Source organism: Microcaecilia unicolor, chromosome 2, assembly GCF_901765095.1.
Source record: "Microcaecilia unicolor chromosome 2, aMicUni1.1, whole genome shotgun sequence".
Taxonomy (NCBI): Eukaryota; Metazoa; Chordata; class Amphibia; order Gymnophiona; family Siphonopidae; genus Microcaecilia; species Microcaecilia unicolor.
Genome location: NC_044032.1, coordinates 378,088,565 through 378,110,138, shown reverse-complemented (window position 1 = coordinate 378,110,138; position 21,574 = coordinate 378,088,565). Strand labels below are relative to the sequence as shown.

Below are 21,574 nucleotides of genomic sequence, written 5' to 3'. Positions count from 1 at the left end.
ACCTTTCTAGCTCCCAGCTGGGTGGAGGTCAGAGACAGTCAGAAGCTCTGGTGCCAAGCATGAACTGACTGTCTTCACAGGAAAGTGGCTGGGACTTCCCTCCCCTGCTCTAAACCCCACCCTGCTCCCTTTCACGCCCCGCTCCGCCCCCTGTCACATTTTTCCCTCCCCCCTGTCACAAACCCCATCACTCCCCCTCCCCGTCACCCCCCTCCCCTTACCTTCTACTGCCCTGGTGGTCTCACCTCCTGCCTCCATGGCTCTGGGCCCCCTCTATTCAAAGTGGCAGATCGCCTCTTTTCTTGCCTTCTCTCCCTGTGTCCTGCCCTCGCGGAAACCGGAAGTTACATCAGGCGAGGGCGGAACACAGGGAGGGAAGGCCAGAAGAGAGGTGATCTGCGACTGCCACTTTGAATGCAGGGGGCCTGGAGCCGTGCAGGCAGGTAGGTGAGACTGGGGACTGCAGCGGTGGGGGGAGCGATGGGGGGCGGCAGCAGCGGGGGAGCGGAGGCAGGGCAGCCTTGCCCTGGGCCCGGCCTAGTCTCTTGGTGGCCCTAGTCTATTGGCGGCCCTGCCCACCCCTGCTCTACAGTATATATACATATTTACACCTTCTTTATAGTCAGAAAATGTAAAATAATTTGTGCCATACTGCAAGTTACTATAGAGGCCTAATTTAGAAAGGCACAGAGACACCTATGTTGCTTTTATGAAAATAAACTCTCTTTTGGACTTTTCACATAGGCACCATGTTTTATAATTAGCCTCATATTGTATGTATTTGTCATTATTGTTTTTTGTCCTCGCTTTCTCTCTCATGTACATACTTCACAGATTCGCTGGTCTTTCAATAGTCAACATTCGGCTCATTCATGTATATTGTTCAGAAGGCCATCTACAAAATTACGCTCAATTTTCTTTAATTAGGTTTGCTATTTTTGTTGCATTCTTCTTGCAGCTGCACTTTCAAAGGAAGGTTACTAACTTTTGCATAAACATGGTTTTGCACTTCAATCCATATTGCTTAACTGCAGAAATGTAAGTCTGATGAGAATGCCCAAACACCACCACTACTTGAAAACATGCATTTAAAAAAAAAAATAGACAAACTGGCAGCATGTTCAAACAGATGAGAAAGTAAGTTAAAGAGGAAAAGAACAAATAGAAAAATAAAAAAGCCAAAAAAAAAAAGAGTAATACATGAATTTGAATTTTGTGCTATGGTTTAAGCGTCATTGAAGTTTAAAATGTGCAGTTTTTAAAGGCTTCTAAAATATAAGGTGTGAAAAGATTTAGGACTTAGGGGGAATTCAGTAAAGGTTTTCCAAAGTTAGGCTCTGGGATGGAGTGCACGTCCATGCAGAACTGCCTTTATCGAATACTAGCTTAAGTCCGTAATTCTCAGGCCTAACTTTGGGGCTCTTTTACTAAGCTATGTTAGAAGGAACCCTACACTAGTGGCGATGGCCATTTTTTGCTGCGCACTAGGGCCCCTTTTACCACAGGCAGGTGAAAATAGGTAAAATTGAAATGGCTATGCAGTAAGTGCTTGCCGTGTGGCCATTTTGGGTGTGGGGGGAGGGGGGGACAATTACCGCCACCTAATGAGGTGGTGGTAAGAGCTTCCGTGCTAACCCGGCGGTAACCGGGCACTAAGCGATGGGCATAACGTATTCTGTAACGATGTGCGTTTAAATCCTAATGTGCATGCATATTTTGGGGAGTGAATAGGGGTGTTTTGGGGGGGTGTTCACAAATGTTATGCACGTTGATATAGAACATGGCCAAACTGCACCTAAGAGTGATTCTATAAACAATGCATACTCTTTATAGAATCGCACTAACTGCGTTAAATGTTAGGTGGTGATATTTTAGGCGCTACTTATAGAATATACCCCTCAGCACATAAATGCAAGGGGCTTACATGTGGGCGGAGCATAGGCAGGACATAGGCAGTGTTCCAACTTTATGCACATAACTTACAGAATATGTAAATGGGTGTGCATAATTGTGGGTGTGTAGACTCCAATTTGTGCTAGTGTTCTGTACTGGAATCTTGGCACCCAGATGCCATTATAGAATTTGCACTCGGTGCACTGCATCTAGGTATGTAACTTTGGTGCAAGGGGCGTAGCTATGTGGGGCCATGGGGGCATGGGCCCCTGAAGATTTGGCCCTGCCCCCTGCCACCAACCCCTTCGACCCCCCCTCCTGCTGCCAACCCTCCCCCGTTGCCGTCGGGTACCTTTGCTAGCGGGGGTCCCCAACCCCTGCCAGCCAAAGTCCTCTTCTACGGTGCAGCTGTGTTGCTGATCTGCAAGGGCAGGCTTGTGTTTCTGTGAAACAGAAGCCTGCCCTTGCAGATCAGCAACGCGGCCGCGCTGAAGAAGAGGACTTCAACTGGCGGGGGTTGGGGACCCCCGCCAGTAAAGGTACCCGACGGTAGCGGCGGGGGAGGGTTGGTGGTGGTGGGAAGAGGGGGTTGAAAGGGTTGGTGCTGGGGGGATCAAAGTTAGTGGTGGCGGCGGGGAGGTCAAAAATGGGGAAAGGTTAAAATGGCGGGGGGGGGGGTCAGCAGCGCCGGGGGGGCTAAAATGTGTCCCCTCACCTCGGGCTCTGGACCCCCTCCCGCCAAAGTCTGCTTTGATAACCCTATTAATATGCATTTTTAGGTTCCAATGGGATCTGCGGTAAATAATGTACCTTAATGTCTGCCTTTTAGTAAATCTAGCCAATGGCAAGTGAATTGTATGTGTCCGTTGTGGAACAGAATGCTTGTAGAGAAGACTTCATTTGCCCATCTCTCTCTGTTAGTCCATTGGTTTTGGTGCAGAGCACACTGTTCTGCCCCCACAAATAGCACATTTCAAATTTCTGCAGTCTCTGAAATAGAAGAGTAGTAGGAAAGTTGATTACTATCTTGCTATGTCCTTCCCACTCATGCTTTATTTTTATTTGGGTACAATTAGAATGTTCAATCCTTATCCTCACATAAGGGTCAATTTACTAAAGTGTGGTTAGATTTTGCATTCACTACAGGTTAACAACCAATATATATTTTCCTATACAAGAACAAAATACAGGATTTTAAAATGCATGGGACAATATTCAAAAGATGTTATATGTTCACTGGTGGCTGCTGAATATATACATTCATTATCTGTGCATTTTTAAAATGATACAGATAGTGTGTCTGACTGAATATCTGACTGAATCACATGATAGTATCTGTATAAGAAGGGGCTAGGTTTGAGGAGATGTGAGGGCAGGCGAAGAAATTATCCGAATAATGGTTACCACACTTTCCCCTAGATTCTATATAGTGCAACCAAAATTGCGAGTGGATCAATGGTCCAGAATAGAGATCCGGGATTTGAGAAGGCTAGGAGAGACTCAAATGGCACATTTCTCACAAGCAGGCGTGCTCCCTCTTTTGCCAAAAATTACTCTTCAATCCCGAACTTTGTAGAATGCAAACTTTACTGGAACTTCTGCAACCAGCAGTCAACTCTTCAGAAACTCTATATACATTGTCCATCTGAGATTATTGGTGATAATCTTAGCCACTCCACTTTACTCTTGGAGATAGTGCTGTACATATTTGCACAGACTCCTGTCCTTTACCCATCCTCTTGTGTCAGGAATAAATTTAAGGTTGCTTCTGTTACTCCTGATACTAATCCAACTCTTTCAAGCACAGACCCTTTAGGTTATCCTCCTTCTAGCAGTGCACTTCACAGGGCTACACTCCAGCCTTGAACAGGCTCTCTTTGTTCTGATTCCTGCTTCCAGACTGAATTATCCTTATCCACCTGAAGCGCAATCTCCTCCTCAGTCGCCGCTTAGAGGGGCAGCAACTTCTTGTGAAATCAGCCTGTATTTATTTCTCTCACTCCAGGGTCCCCCAATACTCCCAAGGGACCTGGTGGGGGTACAGGCAACTAAAGACCTTGTGTACATAAGAACATAAGCATCACCATAATGGGAAAAGACCAAGGGTCCATCAAGCCCAGCATCCTGTCTCCGACAGTGGCCAATCCAGGCCTCAAGAGCCCGGCAAAAACCCAAAAGCTAAACAAAAATTTAAATTAATAATGTTCAATGGACTTTTCCTTCAGGAATCTGTCCAAACCCCCTTTAAACTCAGCAAGGCCAACTGCTGTCACCACATTCTCCGACAACGAGTTCCAGAGTCTAACTAAGCGCTGAGTAAAGAGAAACTTTCTCCTATTTGCAGTGCCGTAGCGAGGGCGGCTGACACCCGGGGCGGGTCGCTGCTGCGCACCCCCCCACCGGGTGCAGCACGGTGACCCCCTCGGCGCGCACCACCCCTCCGGCGCGCACCCTTTCCCCCCCCCCCCCCCCCCCCCGGAGCACATTTTTAATTGATTTAAAAGTGAGAGGTTGGCAGGAGGGCCGATCCGCCCCCGAGTCCACGTCGCTGGGAGCTGCGTCGGCTCCGTTGGTCCCTTGCTCTCTCTGCCACGGAACAGGAAGTAACCTGTTCCGGGGCAGAGGGAGCAAGGAACCAATGGAGCGGACACCCCCCCCAGCGGCGTGCACCCATGGCGGACCGCCCCCGCCCCCCCCTCCTCGCCGCCCCTTCCTATGCCACTGCCTATTTGTTTTAAATCTACCACATTCTAGCTTCATCTTATGTCCCCTGGTTCTATTATTGTTAGAAAGTGTAAACAAACACTTCACATCTGTCCACTCCATTCCACTCATTATCTTGTACCTCCTTGCAATCCCTTTTGTTATTCTCCAGCTTCACCCCTGCTGTCACTCACTGCAGGGAAACACTATCTCTGCAACTTCTCTGCCAACCCCTTCCCTGGGCAGGCCTCCAAACCTCATTCTCCAGCCCACTGGTAGGGACATCCCTCCTCCCAGGGCCTCTGGAAAAATCTATCACTGTGGGCTCTAGAAATACCCATATCATGGTGTATTACTCATGCACATCACAAGCTGGGTCCACATTGCACTCAGTGTTATAGCCAGTAAAATAACCCCAGCAAAAAGCAGGGGTGTTTTTCTGCCTGGGATGCATCTTAAAGGGACCAGCAACCTTAGGAAATAGTTGTGGCCAGATCACCCCATCTCAGCACAAACCTACTGTAGCACCCCCACCCCCATAGTGCCCTGCAACTACAACACACCAATTTGAAGAGTGCCCCCAGAAGTTCCTCCTCACATTGGAAGATCCCCTGAATCCCCCCCCCCCCCCCCAACCTCCTGAAAAGACACCTTGGGTCTACGTTTATAAATTTCCTGGTCCTTAGCAGTGTAAGAAGGAGCAATATTCAGTTTCCCCTTCTGACACTTCATCTAAAACGGTGTCAGCAACCTCTAACAATAGTCTAGCGGTACTACTGCTAAGGTTCATGTTTCCATATGGGGGGAGACTGAAGGAGGATGGGGGAACATTGGGGGGGGTTCTACAATAGGGGGCACCCTTCAGACTGGGAGCACTATTTAGGGGGGGGGGCATGATTGAGCAGTACTTCACTGGAAGAATTAGGAGGAGATGCCTCCTGAATCCCCCAGTGACTGGAAGAATTAGGAGATGCCTCCTGAACCCCCCAGTGACTGGAAGAATTAGGAGGTGATGCCTCCTGAATCTTCCAGTGATTTTTGTCCCTTCAGATGTCAAACTGGCAAAAGAAACCAATCGCTTTTATAGCACTAGGATAATACCCAATTATGCTTCCAAGTTCGCAAAGATAGCCAGTTATGTGCTGGCTTTGAATCTGTTGATTTTTTTCATATGTTTATTTCTCTAAACTAGATGTTTGTGCTGCATTCACACAGTACATAGATGCCCATTTCTCTTGCATTTTAGAACAGGCTCCATGTCAGCAGATTCTGTTCTAAAATACTGGTGAAACTTGAGACACATTGACCTGCATGCCTCAATTTCTACTTCTACGATCTCTCTCTCAAATGGAGCTGGGCACACGCATGGCAAAAAGTTTTCTCTTCATTAATTCTTTACTGTGCATAAACTGAATGACAGATAACATCATGCAGTTACACCTATTCAGGGGTGGTAGCTGTGCTATGTTATCGGCTGTGTTCCGTGGGTCAGGATTGACTGTGTAATATTGAAAATTATAAAATAAAGTTTTAAGAAAGCCCTTTTCTGTGTAAAAACCAGGCTTCACACATGGGAAGAGCTTTATAAATAAAATTACCTTCTAACTTGTAACATGGAATAGGGCAGAAAATGAGTAGAGAATGGCAGAAACTGGGGTTAACTATAAGGCCTATTCTCTTCTCATATTATAGGTTACAAGTTAATTTTATGTATAAAGTATTTTTCTGTGTGTGTGAAAAAGAGATTTCTCAAAAATTATTTAGGAATTTGTAATATTACACAGTCAATCCTGACCCACAGAAATAATAGGATTAAAAAAATTGGAAATAAACCAATTAAAAAAAATAAAACAACATAGATTTTGCAAATAGATCACTTAACATGAGGAAATCTAAGGATCTAAGATGGGAAAATGTCAGTAAAAATAAAGAACATTTTTATATTGCTCAAATGAGAGGAGAAGGGAAAAATCACATATTCAAAGAATGATCTCATAACATAGCACCAGCTAAACTCCAGACACCTCAGGAGAGCCAATTTGCTCGGGATTATGCACTCTAAGACCTGCCTTAGCTGTTCAAGGTCAGGGAAAACATAATCATTATTACCTTATTTTACTACACCTTAAAAGAAATACAGCAGTCATTGAGAGGAAGGACTACCAAAGTGCCAAAAATGTCCTTCTCTGTTCCGGGGTCATGTTGGACAAAAGAAAAAGTGTTTCGGCCCCAAGAAAATTCACCTCCTCATGTTCTTGTCCTGTTCCATAACAAATGTAACCATCAGAGTCTATATTTTCACATCAGCTCACTCTCCCCCCTCCCTTTTTTTTTTTTACAAAGCTGCACTAGTGGCTGCTGTGTGGTAATGCCAACACAGCCCATTCACTTTAGAAATAAAATAAAACAAAGAAAATATAATAAGATGATACCTTTTTATTGGACTAACTTAATACATGGATCATAGTTTCCTAGTCAGGAGAGAAACTGTGGTTCTCCAACATAGTGGATCTTTGCACGAGAATCATATCTTAAAGATTATTCTGTGCATGATTAGGAGCCAGGTTTCTCTCTTCAGTAGGGGTGTTACATGATCCTGTTTCTTAGCCTCAAGAATGAGCTTTATGGCAATATTTTGTATCTATTGTACCTGTTAAACCGTCTGTGCTTTGCTTAGTGAATTTGACAATCTAATATCTTTATAGCAAACTATATAACCCTACACAGTCTTTTTGTTACAGTGGTGGAAATAAGTATTTGATCCCTTGCTGATTTTGTAAGTTTGCCCACTGACAAAGACATGAGCAGCCCATAATTGAAGGGTAGGTTATTGGTAACAGTGAGAGATAGCACAACACAAATTAAATCCGGAAAATCACATTGTGGAAAGTATATGAATTTATTTGCATTCTGCAGAGGGAAATAAGTATTTGATCCCCCACCAACCAGTAAGAGATCTGGCCCCTACAGACCAGGTAGATGCTCCAAATCAACTCGTTACCTGCATGACAGACAGCTGTCGGCAATGGTCACCTGTATGAAAGACACCTGTCCACAGACTCAGTGAATCAGTCAGACTCTAACCTCTACAAAATGGCCAAGAGCAAGGAGCTGTCTAAGGATGTCAGGGACAAGATCATACACCTGCACAAGGCTGGAATGGGCTACAAAACCATCAGTAAGACGCTGGGCGAGAAGGAGACAACTGTTGGTGCCATAGTAAGAAAATGGAAGAAGTACAAAATGACTGTCAATCGACAAAGATCTGGGGCTCCACGCAAAATCTCACCTCGTGGGGTATCCTTGATCATGAGGAAGGTTAGAAATCAGCCTACAACTACAAGGGGGGAACTTGTCAATGATCTCAAGGCAGCTGGGACCACTGTCACCACGAAAACCATTGGTAACACATTACGACATAACGGATTGCAATCCTGCAGTGCCCGCAAGGTCCCCCTGCTCCGGAAGGCACATGTGACGGCCCGTCTGAAGTTTGCCAGTGAACACCTGGATGATGCCGAGAGTGATTGGGAGAAGGTGCTGTGGTCAGATGAGACAAAAATTGAGCTCTTTGGCATGAACTCAACTCGCCGTGTTTGGAGGAAGAGAAATGCTGCCTATGACCCAAAGAACACCGTCCCCACTGTCAAGCATGGAGGTGGAAATGTTATGTTTTGGGGGTGTTTCTCTGCTAAGGGCACAGGACTACTTCACCGCATCAATGGGAGAATGGATGGGGCCATGTACCGTACAATTCTGAGTGACAACCTCCTTCCCTCCGCCAGGGCCTTAAAAATGGGTCGTGGCTGGGTCTTCCAGCACGACAATGACCCAAAACATACAGCCAAAGCAACAAAGGAGTGGCTCAGGAAGAAGCACATTAGGGTCATGGAGTGGCCTAGCCAGTCACCAGACCTTAATCCCATTGAAAACTTATGGAGGGAGCTGAAGCTGCGAGTTGCCAAGCGACAGCCCAGAACTCTTAATGATTTAGAGATGATCTGCAAAGAGGAGTGGACCAAAATTCCTCCTGACATGTGTGCAAACCTCATCATCAACTACAGAAGACGTCTGACCGCTGTGCTTGCCAACAAGGGTTTTGCCACCAAGTATTAGGTCTTGTTTGCCAGAGGGATTAAATACTTATTTCCCTCTGCAGAATGCAAATAAATTCATATACTTTCCACAATGTGATTTTCCGGATTTAATTTGTAATGTGCTATCTCTCACTGTTACCAATAACCTACCCTTCAATTATGGGCTGCTCATGTCTTTGTCAGTGGGCAAACTTACAAAATCAGCAAGGGATCAAATACTTATTTCCACCACTTTATATAGAGGTAAAAGATTTCAGATCCCCGGTGCCATTCTCTCTCTTTTGAACAGCACCGCTCCGCTATGCCGCTGGTTATTAATATACCTACCTGTGCGGTATCCTGCAGGAATCCTCATCAGTCAAAACTTCCTCTTTTTTTATTTTTTTGTCGCAGTTTAACAATGTAAATATCTGCAAAATTCGCACTTATCTTTTATTCGGGCATTTTTCTGGTAGGTTTGCTCTACAGCGAGCTACTGTTTCGCATCCGCTTCATTAGGAGCCGAACCTCCATTGATATTGCCCTCTTATCGTGTTCCACCTAAAATATCTTCTGGCTGATGAGGATTCCCACAAGATACCGCTCTGGTAGTTATATTAATAACCAGCGGCATAGTGGAGCGGTGCTGTTCAAAAGAGAGAGAATGGCACTGGGGATCTGAAATCTTTTACCTCTATATAAAAAAGACTGTGTAGGGTTATATAGTTTGCTATAAAGATATTAGATTGTCAAATCTATTGTACCTGCCAAATTTTTAATGCCCGAATACTTTTGATTAATGAATTACAGTAGTTCAGCTGACTGATGACTAGAGAGTGTGTTAATTTTTTAAGTCAGTGATTCCCAAATCTGTCCTGGGGGAACCACAACCAGTCAGGTTTTCAGGATCTCCACAATGAATATTTAAGAGATCAGTTTGCATACAGTACCTCCTTGGTATGCAAATCTATCTCATGCATATTCATTGCGGATATCTTGAAAACCTCACTAGCTGGGGTTCCCCTAGTGCTTTTTGAAAGAGAAGGGATGCCGTGGAATGTATTACTTTTAATTTCAAGAAACACTTACTGAACAGTGGAAGATATGTGATTTAAAAGACAGCTTAGGGTCAATAAAGGTTCCTAAGATTTTTAAGTTAGGAGAGTATTTTAATGGCGACCTTGCTATAAGATGCTGTATTAATTGTTAATGTGCATTAACTAATGCAGTTTCATAAATTGGCCATAAACCCCTGGATTCTATAAAGGTTGCCCAAAGTTGGGTGTCCAAATGTGGGTGCAAATCCCAGATGTGTGTGTTATTTAGTAAATTAAGTGCAATCAATTAGTTAATTGGCACTTAATTGGTGCTAATTCTAAGTTTTATGCATACCTGCCCAGTATTCTGTTCTATAATGTGAACACTTATATTTCATAGTACGCAACTCAAAATGGGAAGTAGACATGAGAGGGGCAGGGACGTTCCCAGAAATTAGGTGCCATGTAATGAGATACTTGGGATTTCAAGGCCCAACTCCCATCAGTTGGGCATGAGGATTTACAACAGGTTTCAACAGGCGAAAGTCCTGGGTGCGGGAATCCGCTCTAAGAGCTATTCTATAAAGATTGTTTAGCACTAAGCAACTTTTATAGAATTGGCACTTAGCGCTGATCCTAATGGAGACTAACTTTAGACACCATTTATTAAATTCAGCTCATAGTGTCACTTTTGATTTTATTATATTGTGGTAATCAAATGGGTATCTTGAAATAGTTGTTCAGGTCCTACAAAGGTCAGTGGCCCTAGAGCAGCATTGGATCTCCTTTTTCAGCTCTTGTCACTTAGATTATCTAATGCATAATCTTAACTGACCCTTGGTCATCCCCTTTGCAGTGTATTCTGATTGGTTTACCTTTCCAATGGCCATGAATGCTGAAATTTGTAATGGCTGATCTCAAGATGGCTCATGAATGCATCTGTTGGGTCATTTATCCAAATCCAAAACAACAATTTTCAAAAATATAAAAGTGGATGAGTGGCCTAGTGGTTAGGGTGGTGGACTTTGGTCCTGAGGAACTGAGTTCAATTCCCACTTCAGGCACAGGCAGCTCCTTGTGACTCTGGGCAAGTCACTTAACCTTCCATTGCCCCATGTAAGCCGCATTGAGCCTGCCATGAGTGGGAAAGCACAGCGTACAAATGTAGCAAAATATTATATTTCTTAATAAAGTAAATTTTATTAAAATGTTAAGGATAACGAACATCCAATACAATACAAAATAACAATGTTTTCCAACTTCTGTTATATTTCTAATTCGTTTTTTTTTCTTCTTCTATAGAAATAAATTTTTAAAAAATTAGAAAACAATAATATAATGAACAACTAAAAAGTACATTTGATTGATAGACCCTTATCTTGTAGTAGTTTTAAATTATCTAATTATTTGCTTCCATAGACAAGTCTCAGGTCTTTGCCTGTAATTTATATGTATCTTTCTTGGCACAGAGAGAAGGATAATGAGTAAACCTAGAGTGTGTAATAAATTGTCCCAAGACAGTCAGCAAAAAGGATTAATGGATTAATATATTGGCTTTCACATTTAATAGGCACTCTTCCATTATTCTTGTGGCCTCTAAGTTCTGGGAATAAAGATAAATATAGACAAACTGTTGATTTTATAACTGTAAGAGAAATGAGTAGAATGTTACAAATATGCTTTTTTGAAGAACCAAAATATTACACATTCCTGAACTTTGATCACTTTGGACCCTTAGATATTTTGAAGCAGTCAAATGGTGACCTGGGGGTTGTGGAGATGAAATTCACAAACCATCCAGTGTATAATAGCTCAACAATTCTTGACAAAATCCTGGAGCAGGGGATGACAGAGCATAGCCAACAGTATGCACTAAGGGGGACTTTAAAGGAAATGGGCCAGAGTACTTGAAGAACAAAATGTCCCTCTACACACCTCCAAAGTGACTAAGGTCCTCCTAAGGAATATCCCTAACCACACCTTCTCCAAAGGATATTATACAATGTGATACCTGCCCCTGAGCCTTCTCTGGAATAGCTCCCACACTCTGGAATGCACTCCCTGAAAGGCTTCACTCAACACAAGATTACGTGTACTTTAGGAAGCAAGTGAAAGCTTGACTGTTCTCTGAAAACTTTAATGGAAGAAGCAACTAACTTGCAAGTCACACACCAGTGGGGCCCCTTCTAGAACTGCAGAACCCCTTTACCTTTGCTGGCAGGGATGCTGAAGCCCTGACAGCAAAGTAAAAACAAACAGGGAATGTTGTGGATATATTAAGGGTGAACTTTTATCAGTACTTTACTTCCACTTTGAAAATTAGTCCAGGAAACCTGAGAACAAGTTGGCACTTGCTATTTGGTGCACATGCATTTTCCATGAAAAACAGCATTTGAATTTTCAAAATTCTGAACACCCCCCCCCCCCCCCCAGCAAAGTGGATGATGGATGGCAGAAGGCCTGCGTCAGGAATCAATTGATATCTGATCAAATGAAGGTGCACTCACATTGCCCAAAGACACAAAAATCCACTTTTGAGTTTAAGGGGAGAATCGTTACGCTACATTTACATTTGATACTATTTGATTATACAAAGCCTTCATCTAGAATTCTGCATTATTCTGCACACAGGTTTCACTAATAGTCTGTGGATTTTTGTATCTTTGGGCAGTGTGAGTAACACTTTGCACTTTCATTTGATCAGATATCAACTGACTCCTGACGCAGTCCTTTGGGCCGAAACACGGTCCATGTTGAGTCATTTGTATTTTCAATAAAGAATCTTCAGCCATCCATTGTCCACTTCACTGGTTTTTGTTTGAGTTTTAGTGTTGTGTGGAGTGTGTCCTCCTTTTCAAAAGTCTGAACATAAGTGTAAATCCTAATTCAGTCTTGATCTCAGAAATCTCTGTTTACTGATCGTAAAAGTGTGTGCATGTAGCCCTTTCAAGGCCAATTCTATAAACTAGGTGACCGTATAGAATGTTGCTATGATTATGAGTTTCTGCCAGGTACTTGTGACCTGGCTTGGCTGTTGTTGGAAACAGAATGCTGGTCTAGATGGACCATTGATCTGACCCAGTTTGGCTACCCATGTTCTTATGCAGCTCATGCATGGAAATGTGCAGACTACATCTACAACGCTTAAGTGTTTGTATACCTTCAAAAATGCCAGCAGGGTTCTTAAGCAGTTTTCTATAATGATCCAGATTAGTGGCATAGGGCCAGATTCTATAAATTATGCTCAAAAGTGGGTGCCAGAAAAGATCAGCGCTCTTTATAGAACTGCGCTTTGTGCTGATTCCCGTGCACAAACTGTAAGTACCCAGAACTGCTGAAACCTGGTGTAAATGCTGGCATGCCAGTGCTTTTTTTTTGTGCCGGTACACACCACTACGGCGTACTTGGCACCTTTTTCTTTCCTTCCCCGCTCTTCTCCCCCATCTCCCGCCTCTCTCCTGCGGTCACAGCTGCTTTTCCCAATGAGCAACAGCAGCACCATAGGCACAGCAAGGAGTAGCAGGTGCAGAGCACCTAGAAGATGCACTGTTCTCTCTGCCTATTCCCCTGAACAGGTGGTTGATGTCAGAAGGGCAGGGGATCGGTAGAGCTTACAGCACGCATCTGAGCACTGTGGCCTTGTGCCTTTTACTTCTTGATTTTTTTTCCCCATCGCTGCTGCTAGTTGGCAGAAGGAACAGCGGCCTTAGGAGAGTTGCTGGATGGGGTGAGAGGAGGCAGGGGGAGAAATACTGGATGGGGAGAGAGACGGCCATGGGAGAAATGCTGGAAGACTGGATAGTAAGAAAGAACTAAATGTGGATAAAGACAAAAAATAAAATCGAAGAAAGCTGAAAGGAAAAGGAGGAGAGAAAAATGACAAATAGGTAATCCTGGCAACAGAGTTAAGAGAAGACGAGGAGAGTAGAAACCAGAGAAACACAAATGAAAAGAAGTACATGGCCAGGTTTGTAATATAGTGAATGGAATATTTGAAATTTATATCTGCTATTTTTATAGCAAGAGGAAAATATTTTTGTTTTTCTGGTGTTATCCCTCATTATAGAGTCTGTTTTTTTTTCGGGGGGGGGGGGGGGGTCAGATTATTTTTTTCTGTACATATTTTATTAGTTTATGGTCAATCTTAAGGGTTCTTTTGTTGGTCCTAGTGACCTGTGTACTATTTTCAATGATACCTTTTTATATACTCCATGGCTGGTAAAATGGATGTGGCTATTGTAGGGGTGGAACCATAGATAGTGACCCCACCATTAAGGTTGGCACTGTATGAGTATCGGCACCTTTTTTCCCTACAAAAATAGCACTCGCTGAACCTATATTCTATAACTATGCATACAACTTCTTGGAATGCCCCTGACATGCCCATGGCCACGCCCCCTTTTGAGATACACGCTGTGGGAGTCAGACGCAGTGATATTTTGAATAGCAAACAGCCAGGTGCATGTGCAAATTTTAATTGGGTGCCAATCAACATCAATAATTGGTTGTGGCACCCAATTATTGATGGTTAAGAACGTGTTAGTCCATTTAATCTGCTTGGGCATCTAAGGAGCACATGCAAATTTGGGCATGCAAATCTGGGTGCCATATACAGAATCTGGAGAATAGTATATAAATGCAAAGGAACATATACTTGGGTGGAGCATGGGCAGGACATAGGTGGGACTCCCAGTTACAGAATACTGCAAGTTACACATGTCACTGCTGTGTTTACCCACCTGCAGTTAAGCTAGATCTATGGCTCATGTAATTGCAGTTGTTTATTTATTTATTTATTTGTTACATTTGTATCCCACATTTTCCCACCTATTTGCAGGCTCAATGTGGCTTACATTTTACCGTAGTGGCATTCATCATTTCCGGTATGAACAAATACAAGGTGTTATTGTGGTGGAATAAGGTTCATGTAAGGTAGGTATGATGGGGTATTTAGGGAGTACGAGGGAAGTAGGGTGTGTCCATTCAGATCTTTGGTTTAGTTGTGTTGCAGGTGTTCAGGCTTTTATGTTGGGTCGGTTGGATATGCCTTTCTGAACAGGTTTGTTTTTAGTCCTTTCCGGAAATTTAGGTGGTCATACGTTGTTTTTAATATTTTTGGTAATGTGTTAAGCATGCTGATACTGGGTTGTGTTAGTACTCTGTAACAAAATCTGGGTGCCCTAGGCTCCCACTGTGAGTCCTCATGGAATCTAAATGAAGGGCACTGATTTTTTTCCAGCACCCAGTTTCAGAATCCCCCCCCCCCCCCCCCCCGTGTGATTACTTTATCTCCCTGTCTGAAGGGCACTTTTGAAAAAGTCTATTTCCATGGATAAAGCACTGAATTACTCACAACAGTGGCCTTGAAAATGACCGTCTTTAGGTTCATTATTGCTACGAAGTAAACTTTTGGATTGAATATGAGACACTGCTGCTTTAAATGTGCTTGAGAATTAATAGATTCCATTACGAATATGCAGCCACTGCCTTAAAATGAAAATGTAGGCCAAAGATAAGAAATGATTAGATGAAGAGATTCCAGGAGTGGAAATGATTGCTGTGTGCGCTGTGAGATGCAATGGGAATAGTGAAATGGCTAACCTGTCCCCTATAAGCACAATGTAGGTGTTCTGAAGAATAGGAATTAAAAGCATACAGTCAGTTTTGCCCAGAAGTAATTTACAATAATATTAGGACTTTTAAACAGTGATATTCCAACAGAACTGGAGTGCCCTGTATAGATTTCAGTACTTCAAAAATATGCATACAGCTGCCTTTGGAATGAATGACATTGTGGCAGGCTTCTGGTGCCTGAATTAGGGGGGGGGGGGAGGAGGGGAGAAGGATGAGAAAGACACAATGCCAGTGATACTCTTTGAACAGTCTAAGACAGAGAAACAGCATCAACTGCTTCAAATCACAGATTCAGAAGCAGTGGGGAGCATTGAATTCACATCCCAAGACTTTTCTTGACTTACAGTTCAACACTAGGCAGACTGGATGAACTAAGGGGGGGGGGGGGGGGGGGGTGGGGAGTTATCAACGTAGGCTACTATTAAGATGTGTTATTTTAACACTAACTTGTGCTATTTTAGCACAGGTCCCATTTTATGCAGTGAGACCTAATTACTAATAGTAAAATAACACATCTTAATGTTAACTTGAACTTGAGTCTATTTTGGGCTAATGTGGGGTATAAATGTCATGAATGAATAAATAAATAACCCACGTTGATAACTTTCCTCCTAAGTAACCACTTTTTTCTTTCTTTCTGTGTTACCAAGCTATTGTCTCCCCAAAAGAGTTATTGAGCTTATACCCATGTCACACTTTAGATTTCACTAAACTAGGTTTAGGTGTACATATTAGTAATATATAATGTAGTTCATGATGGTTAGTCTAGGCATGAATGAACTGGGCTTCCATGTTTGGCAGAACTATTGGACTTACATGAGCAAGTTCTCAAAGTTTGATGGATAGAAGTCAGTTGCTTTCATTTAAATAGATTTAAAACAACCTAAATAGAGGGAAATGGCCAAGATGGTGGTGTGACTCCATTCAGCTACCAGCTCTCTTCTGTGTTGCCGTTTTATCCCTTGAACTTTTCCTGGAAGGAATGCCTCATACCAAGTGTAAGGGGGTAGTCATGACTGCTCCTCCAGTTGGTCTGACATCCTCCCCTGTTCAGCAAACGCTGGCCCAGTATGCTATCCAGACTCCATCTTAGCACTTCCAGAGGTTTTACTGCAGCAGTACCAAGTGAAGGAGTGCTCAAGACCATGGGGTTGGAGGAGACCTTATCCCCTCTGGTGCACAATCTGCCGCCATGCCCTTCAACCCTGGCAGCAGTTGAAGCTCAACCCTCACCAGAAGAAAGGGCTGGGGAGCCTCATTCGGAGGCAGTGATGCTAAGGATATCATGGGAGAGGTGAACAAAGCTGGAGCTCAGACTTGGCTTATGTCCCAGAGAAGAACACCTGTGGCGATTTTGTTGGCGAGCATTCGGATTGCTCTCCAGAAGCTGGACTCCACCATCAACAAGTCATCTCAAGAGCTTTCGTTGCTTGTGAGTAAAGTTGACTTGATTTCTCAGAGTTTGGAAACTGTGAATTTGGAGATAATTAAAGATGTTCAGAAGGACGTGAAATCCTTTCAAGATCTTACCTCTGCTATTGTGAAAGATAAGGTTCTTTTGTACATTAAGATTGAACAAATTGAAAATTATAGCAGGAGGTTGAACCTTAGCATTTTAAAATTTCCTAGGTCCCCAGGAATGTCCCCTCTTGATGTTTTCGAAAGATATTTGATATGCATTTTTAAATATTCTTCAGAAGGTATTCCCCCATGTGAATAAAATATATTATATTCCTACTTAGGCTAAAGAAGATCGATTGGGGGCATTGATCAAAAAGTGGAAGATTTAAATATTTCTGCAATTATGGAGACATCATTATTGGAGGAATCAGAAAGAGCTACATTGTTGGTTATCTATGGAATTTGCATCAGAAAGTGTTTTTTTTTAAGCCAGTCCATGGGATGCAGCCAGCCAATCAGATTTTCAGGATAACTACAATGCATATTTATGAGACAAATTTGCATGGATTGAAGGCAGTTTTATGAATATTCATTGTGGGTATCCTGAAAACCAGACTGTTTGGGTGTGTTCTGAGCCCTGGGTTGAGAACCACCATTCTAAAAAAATGCTTGTTTATGCTCTTATTGACTTTAGACCAAGGCTTCCCAGACTTATCTTGGTTCTATAACCAGTCATGTTTTAATAGTATCCACCATGAATATGCTTGCATTAGAGACACAGTATTAAATGCAAAGCTATATCATAGTTATTCATGATAGATATCCTCAAAATTCGATTGACTGTGAGGTCACCAGACGAGGCAGGGAAGCCTTGCTTTAGTCATCTTGAGAAATGAGGCTGGTGGCACCTTACAAGCTAACCAATTTATCGAGGCATGAGCTGTCGCGTCTGCTCCATCAGGTACATCTGATGAAGCGGAATCTATTTGAAAGCTCAAGCTTCAATAAATTGATTCATCTATAAGGTGCCACTAGTCTTTTTGTCAGTTTTGCTGCTTTTGACTAACACGACAATTCCTCTGGAAGTGCAGGAATTAGTTCTTTCGATGTGTTTTTGCACCTATTGGGCATCATTTCTGAAAAGGTACATAGAAATTTCTGACTTAGTTTTTAATAGATACTTTTTAAAATAAATGGATGTGTTTTGTGATGATTGCTTCCGTGTTATTTTGCTTTGTATGATTTTTCAGTTCTATGATTTCATTAGGTATTTATACTCTAATTTACATTGTATATCTTTGTTTATACCTTTTGTATCTTTATTATACCTCAACTTAATCTTTGAGTATAAGAACATTACAAAGAACTAAAGTAAGTCATGTGTAACCCAGTCCTGCTATCCCAGGTTAGAAGCGGCTCGAGAGGCACCACATCCTTTATCTCTTACTCACTCTGGTCGCGTCAATTTATCAACTCAGGAACCACACGACACTCAGAGGATTAAAAGAGACTGGAACATTTATTAACTTTATAACTGATGGTTTCCACTGCATTGGTATTCATACAGTTCAATTATAAATCATATTACTTTCCAGGTGATCAGAAATAAGAATACATTTCTGGGCTAATACACGTGCTTAACCCTCATGCCTGTCCTGCAGTTCAGTTAGAACCCAGAGTGGATTTCACATATCCGATGTACTACAATACCATCCGGGCTAGACTTCCAGTAACTGCATACTCCCTTCGGGCTGCCACCTTGAAGGTCTTGCTATCAGCCAGGGGTAGACTGCAATTCCACCTGAGCCCCAGTTACGGCTGGAATCCCCAATCTGCTGGGTTTCTGGCTCCTCTAATGGCTGATGCAATATAGCAGCTTACTGTCCAGATAATCTAACCACAGGTCACAATGCTATAGGACTCCCCCTTCTCTTGCAATGGGTCATCTGGCAGGGGGACTATCAGTAACAGCCAACTCTCACACACAGAGCTAGTTACTTTATCAAGAGGCAGAACCACAGACAAAATCCTTTCCACAAGGTTTCCGTTATATACCCTCCAAGCTCCTCCCGGGTCCTCCAGTCCCCTAATGACCTGCTACCCGGGGTCTCACTCTATCACGTTCTTAAACAAACCATGAGTTACACAGGCACATGTATCTAAATTACAGTCCGTTGCCATATCGCTGAATACAAATCCATTGTGCTACTTTGTCCGTTTTTACTATTTATTTATTTATTGCATTTGTATCCCACATTTTCCCACCTCTTTGCAGGCTCAATGTGGCTTACAATACATCATGAATAGTGGAAATATATAAGAGAATAGACATGTAATATTACAGAAGGATCTTGGGTAACATGATAATAGAAGAACATGATAATAGTATAACAAGCAGAAATTATAAGACAAATCTGGATATATCTGGAGTAGTTCACATTTGTTGTTCTTTGTGGTATACTATGGTTGACTATTTCAATAATGCGTACTTCATACTGAAATACTGACACTAAGTGCTTTCATCTTAAACATCAACTTTTATGAAAGTGCATTGTGCTGGAGGGTGCCTTAAGTCAAGTGTGACCATAAAAGCTTTACTGTTTAGTTCATCATATTTTTTGCCAATTATAGAGCAACAATCTGCACGGCATGGTGGCTTCCATTGTAAGAATCCTGGGCCCAGGAAAGAACAGGAAGTAGATCTCTTTGAGGGGTTTATTTCCTTTAGAAAAGAGCTAAAAATATCTGGCATTCCATTGCCTGCCTTCCCTTTTGAGTAGTGGGATATCAGAATAGTAAGACAGTGGCTCACCATGGGGGGATCTTCCACTGCTAACAAACATCCCTGACTCAGGAAGACCTCAGCTTTTGCAGCGGTGCATTAGCTTAGCATCTGGCAACTGGACTGAAAGGCTGCAGCGTTTATTAAGGGAATATAATCATTTAAGCCTGAATACCCTTCAAGGCCCTAAAGTAGCTGTTTGGCCAACAGAAATGAGATGCAAATTTTGTGGTGAATAGTCACTGATTACAGAACAATGATTAATGCAAGACTGGAGATTGATTTATGGGAGCATTTGTCAAGACCTAAGCCTTTAATGAAACATAATCCGTGTGGAGGGCTTTAGAAAGATTAGAGCCCTGGGAGTTCCAGTAAAACATAGTATTCCCCATCAGCTTTTCTGCCTCTTTTAGGTTTCCTGTAATTTGTTTTTGCAAACGCTAACCTAGAACATTGTCTTTGACTTACAAAATGGATATGTGTATTATCCATTTTCCTAGAAAGGTTAGAAAAGTTAAAAGTTAATGCATTTTGTTTTTCCTCAGTAGAGACATATTTCTGTGGTTTCCCTTTGACTGTCTGTGGAAATTTAGATTTAACAGAGCTTGGTCCTTGAGGGCTGCAAACAAGCCAGATTTTCAGGATCTGAATATACATGAGCGAAATGCACCCTTCATCCCCACCGTATGAAAAACTCTCTCATGCATATACATTAAGAATATCCTGGCCTGTTTGCAACCTTAGAGGACTGAAATTGGAAAAGTGTGAATAGGTACCAGCCCTGTGGGTTTCAGTGGGTGTTGAGCAAGCACCTCCACTGTGTCCAGGGAGATGCAATTTGTGTTGTGTTGGCACCCTCAATTATTGTGAAATGCTGTCAGGCAAAGGTTAAGGAAAAAATTACACAATTACACTGTCAATCTAAACAGGGAATAGTGCATTGGTATTTACAGGTTGCCCTTGAGAGTCAAAATGGGCCAGGTTTTCAGGGTATTCCTAATTAATATGCTTGCATATCCCATACACTTTACATAACTATAACAGATATGACCTCTTCATTTATAAACTTTATTATATGACAAATATCCATTATACCAAATGTTTTCTCTGTTACCCAATAAAACATTTAATTTTATCATATGTCTATTGCTTTGTAACCTGTTCAATATTCAAGTGACTCTTAATCAGTGTTAATGCTGTTTATCTGCAGTATTCTCAAAATCACGTCACACAAAAGATCTTATAAAATAAACAGCAATAAGACTAAGAATCGCTTGAATATTGAACAGGTTACAAAGCAGTAGACATATGATAAAATTAAATGTTTTATTGGGTAATAGAAAACATTGAGTGGCATAATTGAACAAAAACGTCTATCTCCATGGGCGTTTATCTCCGAGAACGGGTCCGTGAAGGGGTGGACCGAACCGTATATTTGAAAAAAATAGACGTCCATGTTTTATTCGACAATTTGTGAGCTGGGCGTTTTTGTTTTTCAGTGATAATGGAAAATGAAAGCACCCAGCTCAAAAATGAATAAATCCAAGGCATTTGTTCGTGGGAGGGGCCAGGAGTTGTAGTGCACTGGTCCCCCTCACATGCCACGACACCAACCGGGCACCCTAGGGGGCATTTTTACAAAAAAAAAAAAAGGTAAAACAGCTCCCAGGTGCATAGCACCCTTCCCTTGTGTGTTCAGCCCCCAAATCGCCCTCAAAACCCACTGCCCACAAGTCTACACCATTACTATAGCCCTAAGGGGTGAAGGGGGGCACCTACATGTGGGTACAGTGGGTTTGGGGGGGTTGGACGACTAAGCATTAAGCAGCACAATTGTAACAGGTAGGGGGGGATGGGCCTGGGTCCACCTGCCTGAAGTCCACTGCATCCCCTAATAACTGCTCCAGTGACCTGCATACTGCTGCCAGGGAGGTGGGTATGACATTTGAGGGTGAAAATAAAAAGTTGTGAAACGGCATATTTTGTGGTGGGAGGGGGTTTGTGACCACTGGAGGAGTCAGGGGAGGTCATCCCCGATTCCCTCCAGT

General features: G+C 42.6%; 1 protein-coding gene across 2 annotated transcripts in view; it reads left to right on the top strand.

Moving 5' to 3' along the window:
• EPHA5 (EPH receptor A5) overlaps positions 1-21,574 on the top strand; it is a 609,249-nt gene that overhangs the window by 42,668 nt on the left and 545,007 nt on the right. The window lies entirely within an intron of this gene.